Here is a 13,958-nt window from a genome sequence, read left to right on the forward strand (position 1 = left end):
TTGTGCACTCTCTGAGTTATGGGAGTCTGTGAGATGAAAGCGATTTTTCCTTAACTTTTAGCTTTAGCTTAAGTGGTTAAAGTTTTGAGCCTTGAGAATGAATATACTCAATGGAAATTCATGGAAAATGTCTCACTAGTGCAGTTAAGTAAACACACACACACACACACTGGCATGCACGCTCACACAGTTCTAAATGCCTTGTTTGTTCTAAGTCTTGTTATTGATTGCATCATCTGGTGTGCTTCTCAGTAGTGTTGCTCACTTCATCTCACGTGGGACTTACACACTTATATACCCCTGCAATACATGCTGGCACGCACGCACGCACGCACACATGCACGCACACACACGCACGCACGCACACACACACATACACACCATGGGATTGAAGCCATGTGTTTACCAATGTTCTCTCTCTCTCCCTCCATGGAATTGTGGTTTTATCTATCTTCAGTATCTCTCTATCTCTATCTATCTCTCTATCTCTCCATATAGATGTGATCATGCAACATCTCTTGTGTGGCTCTGGACTCAACCACTATAAAAGCCTCTAGGCCCTTCAGCCCTCTGACACACACACGCACGCACACACGCACACACACACACACACACACACACACACACACACACACACACACACACACACACACACACACACACACAGTGGTATTGATCGAGCCTGCCTGTCCCTGGTGGAGACAGAGAGATGGACAGATTAGTTAGATGAGATGGAGAGTGCAAAGACAGATGAGAGTAGGAATAGGTGGTTTAGAGAGAGAGAGAGAGAGAGAGAGAGATGGAGAATTTGGTAGCTTTTTAAGTGTGTGTCATTGATAGATTGATTGTCAACAAAAAAAAGAGCTCAAGAGCTTATATTTCCGTTGTGGTCCTTGGAGTGTAAATGTGTGAGTGGCATGCGGTGGGGGTGGATAAAATCAATAATAAATACATTCATGCAATTGTCAGTGTACTAGACAACTAATAGGCTTAGGCTTGCAAAGAAATACGTTTAACACAGGTGCTGTTCAGGCATGTGCACACATAGACATCAAAGAGGGCTTAAGCCCCTGCCCTTTTATCCGCCTGTAAAAAGTGCCCCCTCCAGACCATGAATGCAGTTTTTACTATGGTGAAAGAAATGCAAACCCCCTCTTTCCATGCTGCCATACCTGAAGGCAGCATTCAAGAGAATTGCCTTAAATGCAGCATCTTATGTTGAAAGAGTTGCCCTCTCTGTGTAGAAATCCATGCTGTTACGCCACATCTCCAGCTAGGAGCTAGGAGGTCTGCTATTTTCGATATTTTCACCAAAAGGCCCTTTTAAAAATGTCAGCCCCTGCCTCTCTAACATTCTCTGCACATCCCTGGTGCTGTTTATGGAATCTCTCACAATCAATTTAATGATGGTTATTGTTGCTTTCTGAGCTTATAAGAGAAAGGCTGGGGGGGTGTAGGAACATCTCATGATCCACCAGTAAAGCCTTCATCAGAGTCCAGGGTGAAAAGCTATTCACTTCACCGCGTTGTAGTTTCCTAACTATCACCTAGGCTTTGTTATGTATTTTTAGGTGATAGCTAGAAAACTACACCGTGGTGAAGTGAATAGCTCTTCACCCTGGACTCTGATAGAGGCTTAAATGTCCACTATTCCACTGGTTCTCAGCGTTGGGTCCAAGGACCACCAGGGGTCCAAATGGAACACTTTGTGGGTCTGTAACTCTGTGAGCGTATGCATGCTCATGTGTACGTAGATTGGGGTCCCAGCAATAAAGATTCACATCTATTGGGGGTCCATATCAAACTGGGGGTCCTTGAAATAAATAAAAAAGGTTGAGAATAACTTAAAGAGAAGAACCACCCATTTTCAACATTGAACTGTCATTAATATACCTTTGAGTTGTTATGTGGAAATAAGAAAAAAGCTGTATTTTCCAGTAATTTCAGAACAAGCTAATGCATGTTGTTACAACAGCACCCTTAGCTGTCTTAAAACCACTAAAGCCAAAAGTTTGACTGCTGAACTAGCAAGAGGATGAATTGCGATTTGAACCTTCATGCAATACCTCTTGTCAACCAGTAGTGGTCCTACTCCTTCCTAACCAGAGGTTATAGTGAAAATGTATTAACAGAGGAGCAGGGAGACCAACAACAACCACTATTTTATTCACACCTGTAAAGCTGTCATGTGACAGTAAAGATGAGTTAAGTTGAATATTGTAAACAGACCTTTAAACTAGATGTCGTAAATGTGAAATGAATATACATATGGAGCAACCGCATGGCCTATTTCTCTCCTAAAATGTTAACAGAAACCACTTTTGTAAATCACATTTCACAACAAAAAAAAAATCTGACATTTGGAAACAATTTACAGTAAAGTGGTCGCAGGTGTGATTTTTATAGAGCATTTTACAACGACTTTGAATGTGGCTTAACCAATGATAATCCAGCATAGGAACTGTGTTTCATTAAAAATGAATGAATGAATAGGAAACCATGCCTGTACTGTATGAGATGGTACACGGTCAAATCCTCATTGTTAAATTATCCATCGAACTCTGCAAGCACACAAATGTAGGCTAAACAAATGGACCGGTATGGATCCATGGTGTTATACAGTATATCCGTATCTAAATTAACCATGAAGATTTGACTGTGTGTTGTATGTGAATGAAGCATGAACCTGAGACCTGGACTGTTCGTTAGATCCATGCCTGTGTATAAGATGGTTTGTGAGAGGACCACAAGGTAGCTGGTTTAATGTCTGTTGAATTTGGAAGGAAACCTGGTTGGTCGAATGCCTTTATGTACTTTATTTTATGTTCTATAATATGTCTCCAACACGTCAACACTTTTCTTTTACGGTATGTGACACCTAGCCAGTCTAAAAGTGTTTGTGTGTGTCTGTCTGTCCGTTTGTCTGTGGCTAATCTGGCAAACCCTTGGACCGTTCAGTGCCAAATTCTTTGTGCACACGCAGTGCCAGCTGGAAGTAAAACCCTGAATATTTCTCACTTATTCTCAATCATTATCATGATTGCGTGCGTGTGCGTGTGCGACCGTACGTGCGTGAGAATATTTAATTACATTCTGTCATGACAGTGTCATGTCAGATCCACCATCACATCATCCATATTTGGTCAAGACGACCATCAACATGACATCAGAGATCCTAAGGCTAACCACAGAAACTGAGGTGGAAAAAGTGCTCACATTTTCTTCACTTGTAGGAATAGTTTAACTTCAATTACAACTAAAAGTCTGGAATTCAAAAGTAGAAAGTTCTCATTATGCAGCACTGTATGTACTGTTTCACACGTTTTCAAATGTATCACATGGTGTTTAGAAATCCTTTGAAAATAGCAGATCTGCAAGCAATCGGCTGCCATGTTAAAGTGGTCAGAAGGGTGGGCCGCGTGCATGTTTATTTTAACGATCGAGTGTGTTGCGTATCACAAGAGAAAGTATCTTGTCAATGATTTTAAAGAAAGAATACATTTTGTATAGGTTACATTATCATAAAAATCATTAGACCCCGTCTTGTTGTCAGACGATGCCGTTCGACAAAGTCTAAAATCTGCCTCTCAGGTTTTTCCCGGAAACATCGCTGGTCATGTTACCAACGTCCTCTCGCCCTTATCCGCTCTACCGTTCCCAGAGCCACCACGGAGAGATGGAGAGAATCAGAGAAGGGGAAAGTGACAGGAGGAGGAGAAAGAAAAATGAATAAATCGACACTGTCGGGCAGAAACCTCGTATCTCCAAGTTTCAAATTTGTACGTTTTTCTTTTTGTCGTAAAGTAAAGCCCTGCTTCATCATACAAGACTGTCGCACAAGCGAAAATAGCCGATCAGCTATTTTCACTATTTTAAATCATTTTTTAAAAGATAAATACAAAACGAACGGTTTAGGTCATACAAGGTTTCCACCCGACAACGACGAAATACAAATAAACGGAGATAAGTCAAGCGAGGGAGGGACCGAGAGAGAGAGGAGAAGTTTGAACGAAAGAGGAATTGAAAAGAGAGACGGGACTGAAATGGAAGGAAATGGAGCGGAGAGGAAAAGAGAGGGAAAGGAGATATGGAGTGGAAAGAGATGGATGACAGGAAGACAGAGCAGTGGTGAAAGTAATGAAGTACATTTACCCGAGTACAGCGTTGAGATCATTTCCCTTGACATGAGTATTTATACTTCTAGTCCAGTACATCTCAGAGTAGAGTATTACTGAGTACTTTAGAGAGAGAGAGAGAGAGAGAGAGAGAGAGACAGACACAGAGAGACAGAGAGAGAGAATCCAGATAGACATGGCTCATTGACAGGCATTGGATCTCTTCCATACTTCCCTCTCATGAAGAAAGGACAGAAACCACTCTCTGTCTGCCCCCCCTCTATGTCTCTGTTCCCTCTCTCACTCTCCTCTCTCTCTTTCCCTCTCTCTCTTCTCTTCTCTTCTCTTCCTTCCATCTATCCGTCATCTCTGTCCAACTTCTTTCCCCTCAGTCTGTCTCACAGCCATCACATTCCTGCTGCGCTCTGTCCCAAACTTTAAATGTACCCATCCATCGATCTATCGATCGATCGATCGATCGAAAGTACAAGCAAACAAACATTTTCCCCCAAAGGTCCCCTCACTCCCCTGGGGGTCCCTGGACCGCACTTGATAATCACTGCACTAGAGAATTTAAGTGGTTAAAGTTCACTGTGTGTGTGTGTGTGTGTGTGTGTGTGTGTGTGTGTGTGTGTGTGTGTGTGTGTGTGTGTGTGTGTGTGTGTGTGTGTGTGTGTGTGTGTGTGTGTGTGTGTGTGTGTGTGTGTGTGTGTGTGTGTGTGTGTGTGTGTGTGTGTGCATGGGAGAGCGAGAGTGCCAAGGAATGTAAATGAGTGTGAGTGTGCGTGGCAGCTAGCAGCTAGCAGCTTGCGCTGTGTGGACGAGGTGGGGACGCGTGTGCTTGTTTCCCAACGGGTCTGAGCACAACGGTGGGGGCTCGGGTGGGTGTGAGATGTAAGGGAGCACTTGTTTTTGGTGGAGACGACGGAGGCGCGGTCTCAAGCGGACTTGATCCACGTGACGTGAGACACCGCTGAGCGAGCTAAAACGAGCGAGTCGCTGTGTGGAGCGTTGCGAAGTCCGCTTGAGCCGACTCAGCACAGTCCGAGCTATATACCGATAGGGACAGAATCGTACACCTTCCTGTACTATGTAGTAATTGTGTAGCTATATGATCCCAGGGACCCCAAGGTTATTAACCACTTGAACCCCAGCATCCATAGTCACATTAGTGAGCTTGTAGATCGGATAATTGGTAAAGAGATTTGGTGTAGACAGAAAAAAAGTGGTCCAAGTACAGACCAGGGTCCAGTTTACCAAGTCTAGAGGGTTGAAGTTATTAACCACTCTCACCCTGCCATCCCTGCCTTGGGCATGTCATGCTGATCGGCTATTTTCCTTAGCTATTTCTGAAATACAGCGTACGTGGTTAAAGGCTGTGTGTGTGTGTGTGTGTGTGTGTGTGTGTGTGTGTGTGTGTGTGTGTGTGTGTGTGTGTGTGTGTGTGTGTGTGTGTGTGTGTGTGTGTGTGTGTGTGTGTGTGTGTGTGTGTGTGTGTGTGTGTGTGTGTGTGTGTGTGTGTGTGTGTGTGTGTGTGTGTGTGTGTGTGTGTGTGTGCGCACACACATGTGTGCTTGTGTGTGTGTAATGGTTTGTTATGTTCTGGCTGCTCTGCATCATTACGATAGAGTCAACAGCTTGGATGGACACACACACACACACACACACACACACACACACACACACACACACACACACACACACACACACACACACACACATACACACACACACACACACACACACACACACACACACAGTGGAGCATACAGGAGACTGTGTTTGCGCCACAGACTAATGTTTCCCAGCAGGCTGCTCACATCTGCTGGCTGCTGTGTTCCTCACATGCAGCGCTGTGAGTGACTCTGTACTGCTTTATACCACACTACACCTCCATATGTGACTCTGTACTGCTTTATACCACACTACACCTCCATATGTGACTCTGTACTGCTTTATACCACACTACACCTCCATATGTGACTCTGTACTGCTTTATACCACACTACACCTCCATATGTGACTCTGTACTGCTTTATACCACACCACACCTCCATATGTGACTCTGTACTGCTTTATACCACACTACACCTCCATATGTGACTCTGTACTGCTTTATACCAACTACACCTCCATATGTGACTCTGTACTGCTTTATACCACACTACACCTCCATATGTGACTCTGTACTGCTTTATACCACACTACACACCTCCATATGTGACTCTGTACTGCTTTATACCACACTACACCTCCATATGTGACTCTGTACTGCTTTATACCACACTACACCTCCATATGTGACTCTGTACTGCTTTATACCACACTACACCTCCATATGTGACTCTGTACTGCTTTATACCACACTACACCTCCATATGTGACTCTGTACTGCTTTATACCACACTACACCTCCATATGTGACTCTGTACTGCTTTATACCACACTACACCTCCATATGTGACTCTGTACTGCTTTATACCACCACTACACCTCCATATGTGACTCTGTACTGCTTTATACCACACTACACCTCCATATGTGACTCTGTACTGCTTTATACCACCACTACACCTCCATATGTGACTCTGTACTGCTTTATACCACACTACACCTCCATATGTGACTCTGTACTGCTTTATACCACACTACACCTCCATATGTGACTCTGTACTGCTTTATACCACACTACACACCTCCATATGTGACTCTGTACTGCTTTATACCACACTACACCTCCATATGTGACTCTGTACTGCTTTATACCACACTACACCTCCATATGTGACTCTGTACTGCTTTATACCACACTACACCTCCATATGTGACTCTGTACTGCTTTATACCACACTACACCTCCATATGTGACTCTGTACTGCTTTATACCACACTACACTACACACCTCCATATGTGACTCTGTACTGCTTTATACCACACTACACTACACACCTCCATATGCGACTCTGTACTGCTTTATACCACACTACACCTCCATATGTGACTCTGTACTGCTTTATACCACACTACACCTCCATATGTGACTCTGTACTGCTTTATACCACACTACACTACACACCTCCATATGTGACTCTGTACTGCTTTATACCACACTACACTACACACCTCCATATGTGACTCTGTACTGCTTTATACCACACTACACACCTCCATATGTGACTATGTACTGCTTTATACCACACTACACTACACACCTCCATATGTGACTCTGTACTGCTTTATACCACGCTACACTACACACCTCCATATGTGACTCTGTACTGCTTTATACCACACTACACACATCCATTATGTGACTCTGTACTGCTTTATACCACACTACACCTCCATATGTGACTCTGTACTGCTCTATACCAACACTACACCTCCATATGTGACTCTGTACTGCTCTATACCACACTACACCTCCATATGTGACTCTGTACTGCTTTATACCACACTACACCTCCATATGTGACTCTGTACTGCTCTATACCAACACTACACCTCCATATGTGACTCTGTACTGCTCTATACCAACACTACACCTCCATATGTGACTCTGTACTGCTCTATACCAACACTACACCTCCATATGTGAGTGACTATTTGCTGCTTTATACCAACACTACACACGGTAGTAATAAAGTAAGCCCATACCTACCTCCCCCTTTCCTTTGTAAATATCTCCTATTTCACTTTATTACTATTATTTATTTTTCCCTTGTTATTTAACATTTTTATGACTGGATTTCTTCCCCCTTTTGTTACTGACAATTCCCTATGCATAGTACTGTGTTCTATCCGTCTGTCTTTCAATGTTATATGAGATACATGAAGTGGTTCCTGTGTAAATAAGCAAAAAGCTTACTAGGTTAGTTGACCTTGTACCAGTGACTTGTACTGTCATGAAACTGTACTTTTAGAGATACTGTGTACCGCTTTGCATGATTTTAGGGCAAAATCTGTAGGAGCAGTGTCCAATCGGCCTCATGGTGGCGCTAGAAGAGGGCCATGTGTGTGCAAGGAGTGTGTGCAAAGTTTGGCATGGATCGGGGCAACAGTGGCAGAGATATGAGTAGGGCAAAAGTATGACACGTGACGTGATGTGACAGACTGACATACTGACAGACAGCCGGTGGAGGTTTTGATAGTAACTGTGACCTGACGGTACCAATAAAACATAGTTGATCACAGTGCTGTGTGTATACCGGCTGATTGTCAGAGCAACAAGTGTCACTTGAACACAGCCTCATGCCAGATGAACAATTGGGGAGTTTTGGAAACCTGGATGCTGCACGACTTGGCTGAGTTGAGCCTTAATCACAACGTAGCCCATTTGTCACAAACAGACATTGTGCTGGTACCGTGGAAACCACTCAAAAACCTTTCTCTTTCTCTCTCTCTCTCTCTCTCTCTCTCTCTCTCTCTCTCTCTCTCTCTCTCTCTCAATCTCAACATCATACATAATGTTTGAATTTTAGTCATTTCATTTCATATGAATGTAGAGAATTACAGCCACGGAATAGGATATATTACTTAAATTGCACATCGTCGTTGGGTGGAAACCTTTTTATATCCAAAACTGTCAATACTTATCATTGGTTAAACCGTACACTTAGAACACGTTGTCTGTTTGTGCGTACACGTTCCCACCATGGCAAAGGGGGGACCCGTCTGGACCAGGCCCCATTTAAGCTAGCAAGGGATCATTCTATCTAGAACACATAGACAGACTTCATCACTTTCACTTTCCACATATTCAACACCTCTAGATTCATGAAAGTCATTGGTTGCCTGACAACCTACTAGCTAATTACAGCAAAGCTGTCCCTCTGGGCTATGGCTCTGAGAGGACTGTGTACCGTCCAGAACACACACACACACACACACACACACACACACACACACAGCGACGGATCAATAGACAGCAGTCGTAGCTCATGCGTATGTGTCACTATATTGCGGTAAGTCACGGTTGTGTTATTTACCGCTGTTCTCATGTACAGTAGCATGACTCGGCTGTCACTATAAATTGTCCGGATGAGAGCCGAGGGTGTGTGTGTGTGTGTGTGTGTGTGTGTGTGTGTGTGTGTGTGTGTGTGTGCGTGTGCGTGTGCGCGCATGTGCACGTGCATTAGAGAGATAATGATCTATTAGTCTCCATGGAGGCGATAAGTCTTCTAATGAACAAGAGAAAGCTGTCCTGTTCATTTCTGTTGCGTTGGAGACCTGTGTGTGTGTGTGTGTGTGTGTGTGTGTGTGTGTGTGTGTGTGTGTGTGTGTGTGTGTGTGTGTGTGTGTGTGTGTGTGTGTGTGTGTGTGTGTGTGTGTGCGCGTGCGCGCGCGCGCACATGTGCATGTGTGTGTATGCGCACACGCCTACTCTATAATTACATGTGTATTTCCATGCTGAAAAAGTGCATATGACCACACGCACACACACACACACACACACACACACACACACACACACACACACACACACACACACACACACACACGCACACCGCAGTGTTAAATGGCAAGTCTATCAAACACATCCATAACTAGTATGCAGTACATCATTGTGTAGCTCAGGCTGTGATTATGAATATGCTAATCTGACCTATAATTTGCTCAGATATGTATCTGTTTATCAGCCCCATATCACCTCCTAGTGTGTCTCTGTTTCTCTCCAACCCGGCTGCCAGAGAAATAACCTACCGTATGTTTCTACGTTTATGGACCAAACCAAAGAAACCTATGTCCAAAACGGTTCCTTGTTCAAATGCACCCAATGTGGTTATTATTTTATCACAAGCTCTTGTTAATACGTTTCAGTGGTTCAGCCATCAGACAGACTCAAACATTTAAATGTCTCCCTTGCTACTGGGACTACATGTGATTCTTAAATGTTTCCTTTTAAGGAACCCCAGTTTACTCTACTATGCATTAGTATATTGGTCACAAAGAGTGTACACAGTGGGTCCATTTGGTTCCTTTTGTACACTCTTAGTGTTTACCAACCATTCCGCTGGAGACCCCCCCAAGAACCACTGATCTACATCACCAGTGACATCTCTTTTAGTTGTACCACGATTGGTTGAATCAATGACCCCTCAAGAGGGATACAGTAACCGCACCATTCTAGTTTGACTTTATTTTTGTGCATGAGGAGTGTGCGGGCCGCTTCTTATCACCTGACAGGGGGGGAGCTTCCCTGGTGAGGGGGCAGATCTCATTTTTATATTAAAACCATATATATTTTGATGTTGTCGAGTGGAAACCTTGTATGTCCAATACTGTTGGTTTTGTATTTATCATTTTAAAAATGATTTAAACTAGTGAAAATAGCCGATCTACAAGTGTAGTGTAGATCTGCTATTTTCACTAGTTTTGCACGATAGTCTTGGAAGTTAAAGTGGGGCTTTACTTTACGATAAAACGTAGAAATTTGAAACTCAGAGATACAAAGTTTCTGTCCGACAGTGACGATATAAAACTTAAACTGAGGGGGCAGGATTTGCAACTGAGGGTGAAAGGCCCCCTCTGGCACCCCCGTGGCGCCAGGCCTGGCGACATCGCTACTGACTGCGCCCCCTGTTTGTGTGTCTCTTGACTCTTACTCTTACCCGTATCTCTCCTGTGTTTCCCTCATACTGCTGTCTCTGCTCTGACACCTGCATTTCCTTCCCGGGGATCGATACAGATTCTTGATCTTATCTCATGAAATACAACAACCGTATTTATTTTTTTGCCAAAGAAAAAGTAACTTGACAGCACAGCACAGCACAATAAATATACAATATGAATAGATGAGCTGTCAAACGGAGACGTTCATCTACAAATGAAATGTCCTGGCAGATGTCAAGGATTGAACAGGAAAACCGTCTGCTTCCCAGACGCCACTCTTACCCCGCTGAGCTGAAAGATGCAAAGTCATGAATATTGTTTTAGCTGTTTTCATTGATTGAAAGTGTTTCACTTGAGGGAAGCTTTTCCGAAGAACATCCTCCCTGTCTCTGCTATCAAACCCCTCTGCCTCCATCTGTCTGTCTGTTACTGTCTCTCCCAGTCTCATATAGGGATGGTACGATACGCAATATTATCGTTTATCGCGATAAAAAAACACTCACGATAATCGTATCGTGGAGATTTAATTCATCGTGATATCGTCCTCTGTCATGCACTGGGATCAATTCACCTTTTATTTGCCGAGCTGCATATGCGGCACCACTTAAATCCTCTATTGGTAAAAGGTACTTATATTATACGTACTTGATAAAGTCTTTTTTTCATTCTCTATCAAATGTCACAACACGTCGCGTTGCAACGTGTTGTGAGCTTGTAGATCGGCTATTTTTAAATACTGAAGCGTGAAACAGCACATGTACTTACGTACCTACCTTCCTACCTTCCTACAGTATATACCTGTGTATGAACAGGCATTCATTGGCATGTCAGCCGAACATCACTTTGTATGCACAGAGGAAAAACATTGGCCAACCGGGTGCTCAAGGGACATGAATCACTTTGTATGCATTGTAGTTCTTCAGAGCAGTGGTTCTCAACCTGCGGGTCGGGACCCCCAGTGGGGTCCCCAAATTATTTTGGGGGGTCCCCAGATGATTAACTTAATGTGCAGCAGTGTATTCTCACTCTACAGTAAACAAACCAACATAAAGTTAGAGGGTATCTGCACATTTCTAAAGTGACAATGGACCAATCCCCAATCACATACACACCCATTGTAACTGTTACAATGGGTGTGTATGTGATTGGGGATTGGTCCATTAAGGACTTTTTAATACTAAAATGACAAATTAAACCTTGGCCAAATTGTCTAATATTAGACGCAGACATATTAGACGTTGCGAGGTGTTGTGAGCATGTAGATCTGCTATTTTCACAATAGAACCGTCTTATACAAAATGTAATGCCTCAACTCTTAGTGCTCATCAGGGTGGGGGTTCCCCAGTTAAAATATGATTATTTTGGGGGTCGCGGCCTGAAAAGGTTGAGAACCACTGCTTCAGCATACTGGACTCCACGTGGCAACATTTACTCAAAAAAAGAAGAAGGAAAAAACTATTCCCATTGTGTTTGAACAATGGGAATAAATAACAGTAAAACGTATTTACTCTATTGTATACACACCATTTAACGTGGCTTGTGTAAAGAATGAAAAACTGAATTTCCCCACAGGGATTAATAATGGTAATCTTCTCATCCTCCTCTTGCTTTTACAGCCTAGCATAAATTAGGAACAAACATCTGCTTGCTCGCGATCGACTGTACTTCGGTTTGGTTGAAAGGCTGTGTCTGGCACATCGTATTGATCCTGAATATTGTTATGCTAATCGTCATTATATTAGATTCCTCTGGCTCAGTGGTTCTGGAGAGAGGGTTCCAAATGGAACCTTACGGGTCTATAACTCTGAGAGTTTACAAATGGAACCAAAATGTACCCTTGCGGGTACTAAAAAATTGGACTTTATTGGTTCATGTCTGAAGTAACAAGTAACTAAAGGAGGGTTTCCCAAAGTGGATGCCGTAATGCCAGTCAAGGGGTGCCACAGCATAATTTGATAATATTTGGAATTCATCAGTATCACTTAGACCCCTCTATGCTTAGTAAAACAGACCTGATTTGCACTGTACTGTACTTGAGTTCTTTTTCCATCTACTCCAACTCTCTTCACCAAGAATAGCATATCTACAGTACAAGCTCACAACGTGTAACAACGAAACTTCCCCTCAGAATAGGGATGCTGGAGGTTCAAGTGGTTAAACGTCAGGTATAAAGTTATTTTCAGTCAGTTCTGATGGAAACAGATATTTCACCGTGACATACTGAATCTTTGGGAGAAAGATTGGCATATTTACTTAGTGTAACATAAGATTCAAAAAAATAACAGTGTAGTTTAGGGGAGCTGTGGATGAAAAGTTATTTACAAGGTGACCTGAGTCAAAGAAAATTAAAACACCTGGTGTAGTGGCGTAAACCTGTGTACAGTGCTTGAGAAGTGTTTAGTTACTCTACACCTGGGGTTTTCAAAGTGGGTGACGGGGCAACCTGGGGTGCCGTGACGGCCGTCCAGGGGTGCCGCGAGATAATTTGATAATATTTAGAATTTATTTGGACACTTGAAAATATATTTAGTATCATTTTAAACTTGAAGTACAAAGTTTATTTTCAGTCAGTTCTACCCAAAATGGCTATTATCTCAACATTTTCCTCACAATAAAATCTCTAAAATATCGTCGCTGTCGGGCAGAAACCTTGTATCTCCAATGCGATACGAGGTGTGTGCTTGTAGATCGGCTGTTTTCACTAATTTAGTACATTTTATAGATGATAAATACAAAACGAACGGTTTTAGACATATAAGGTTTCCACCCGACAACTACGATATGCTATAAATATAAGGTGCTGGGAGTGAAAATTATAATGTAGTAGGGGTGCCTCGGATTAAAAACATATTTATGGGGTGCCCTGAGACAAAAAAGTTTGGGAACCCCTGCTCTCCACGACTACAAACAGTCCTCTTTAGTTCAGTTAGTAGTATTGGCTATTGGGTGGGGACACATTGTCACACATGTGCGACAGAGCTGGGCAGCCTGCACACTGCACAGCAGCCCTGATGGGGCTGGCTATGGAAACGTAATCATGTTCATTTGTCGTTTGATACTGCAGTATCATAATGCCAGATTTTGGCTGGCGTGGTTGGTGTCTTTAATACTTCCATTTTGCCTTGCCAAATCAATCAACCGATATGGTGAGGGATTTGGCCTGAGGCCTATATTGTGACTAAACATGCAGTTCTGGAAAATGGACACTCTTGGAATCAGGGAAATTGCTG

The 13,958-nt window shown here is 43.1% G+C and overlaps 1 protein-coding gene across 1 annotated transcript in view; it reads left to right on the top strand.

Annotated features, from left to right (window-relative positions):
• LOC308290942 (plexin-A1-like) overlaps positions 1-13,958 on the top strand; it is a gene marked incomplete at its 5' end in the record, with an annotated part of 341,256 nt that overhangs the window by 20,059 nt on the left and 307,239 nt on the right. The window lies entirely within an intron of this gene.

Source organism: Nannobrachium achirus (assembly GCF_963921795.1).
Source record: "Nannobrachium achirus genome assembly, chromosome: 9".
In the NCBI taxonomy this organism is placed as follows: Eukaryota; Metazoa; Chordata; class Actinopteri; order Myctophiformes; family Myctophidae; genus Nannobrachium; species Nannobrachium achirus.